Here is a 2,222-nt window from a genome sequence, read left to right as displayed (position 1 = left end):
TACAATAAAGAAAGCAAAAGATAGACACTCCTCATAATCGCTTATTACAAACTAAAAGTAAAGCAAAACAAAAATAAATCATAAATTTATACAATTGAAAAAAATGCAACGTAATTTATTCAGTACATCGCCATAATCAAAGATAAATTAAGAAAAGAGAACACAATAGATAAGTTGAGATGAGGTCACTCTGGATTACTCTTGTGCAGGTGTTTCGGTTAGTTGGACTTTAAGTTGTTCAATATAAACGGTCCTGCGCTTTTTGGGTTCTCTAATGCTCTCAATAGTTACAACATTATGTTCTCTTATTATTATCACTCTGAATGGTCCCTCGTATCGCTGTATCTCCTTACCCCTGTTTGATCCCAACTTTCTATATACAATTGTCCCAATTTTTATCATTCCCTTCCTATCTGTGAGGTTTAAATTCTCCCGAGCTACTCTCCTGGTTTTTTCCCTCTCCAATTTTCCCCGGACTTTTTCCCATAGCTTTTTCCTAGTGACATGATTGTTGCTTATCTCATCACCGTCCCCGCCGTGCCCTTGTAGTCCCGCCGGATTCCACAAAGCCCGAAAAGGATCTCAAACGGCGAAAACCCCGTAACGGTGTACACCGAAAGATTTTATGCCGCAATTGCCTTTGGCATTGCAACGTCCGGTTCCAGCCCTTGGTCTGCCTGGTACAATCGAAGGTGATCGCTCAGCGTTCCGTGAAGCCACTCTACGACTCCTCTACTTTTGGGGTGTCCTGGTGTGTTGAGGTGCCATATAACATCTAGGTCCTTCATTTCCTTTCGTATCAAAGAGTTGTCAAATTCTCTTCCACCATCCGATGAGATGCGTTCGGGAACTCCGTAGAACTGAAACCACAAGCGGAGAGCTGCCAATACTGCTTCCGAAGACCTATCTTGCACCTGGTGCGCCATTGCGGCCTTACTGAAGAGGTCAATCATGGTCACCCATTTGTACCCCTTCCATGTAAATGTGTCAATTTGTAAATCTTTAAGTAGTGCCTCTGTGGTAGTTGTCTTCTCCTGTCTTCCTTTAGGCGGATGTGTGTCGCACTTAGTGCGTAGACAAACCTCGCAGCTTCCTACAACCTCTTATATAGTCTTCCTCATTCCCCACCAAAAGTATCTTCTTTTTAACGCTTGCATAGTCTCATGGATTCCCCGATGATTTGTCTTTCCCTGATGATACGCTAAGGTGACTTCTCTTTGTTGTTCTTCTTCCAGAACGGTTTCCACCATCAATTTACAACGGATGTATGTCCTGTCCATTCCAATCTGTTCATCACGCCATAGCCGCTTGATCTTCTCCCAAACGGTTTCGTTGCCAACATACAGGTGATATTTTTTTCCAGGCATCGAAGAATTCTTCAAAATTCTACAGTCATTCTTCACTCCTGGTTCCGACCAGATCGTCGTTATTTTACTTCTCCCGTACTCACTATGTTTAGTTTTGGTCACTCCGATGGTTTTTGTCTTCCAAATAATTTGTCTCTTCTTGTCATGGATTATTTCCTCCATTTCCTCAATATCCCCTGGTCTTTCTTCAGCCACACTCTTGTTATTCGAAGATTCTTCCCTACCATCTTCTTCCGGTTCATCCTGGTCTTCATCTCTGGGCGTCCATTCCCTCATGACACCGGACGGTTCCCCATTTTCTTGTTCCACGGCGTTCGTAGTTATGGCTCGAGACATCGGCCAACACATTTTCTTTGCCCGGTTTATATATAACCTCCATGTTATATAGTGCTAGAAGCTCCTTCCAGCGAGTTAGTTTTCCCACCCACCATGGAGTGGTCTATGGTCAGTATGTATCTTGAACTTTCTGTCGAACACATATGGTCTAAAGTGATCGACGGCCCACACTATCCCCAAGAGTTCTCGCTCTATCGCGCTGTTTCTACTTTCCGTCCCCGTAAGGCGCCTGCTGGCATACGCCACTGGGCGCTCTTCCCCATCACCCTCCTGTGACAGCACCGCTCCTATCGCATACTCACTCGCATCTGTGGTAATCGTGAATTGCCGATTAAAATCTGGAAAAGCTAGTACCGGCTCTTGCTGCAACCTCTCCATGCACCGCCTGATATTGTCCTCCATCATCGGGGTGACGATCATCTTCCTACGTTTCTTGAGTAGGTTGTTGAGTGGAACGAGATACTCCGTCATTTCTGGAACAAATCTCCTGTAATAATTTAGAGTCCCCAACAACCTACG

Source organism: Halyomorpha halys, unplaced genomic scaffold (genome assembly GCF_000696795.3).
Source record: "Halyomorpha halys isolate HHAL.00 unplaced genomic scaffold, Hhal_1.1 Scaffold598.1, whole genome shotgun sequence".
Taxonomy (NCBI): domain Eukaryota; kingdom Metazoa; phylum Arthropoda; class Insecta; order Hemiptera; family Pentatomidae; genus Halyomorpha; species Halyomorpha halys.
The sequence above is the reverse complement of the archived record's forward strand: the minus strand, read 5'-3'. Positions refer to the sequence as shown.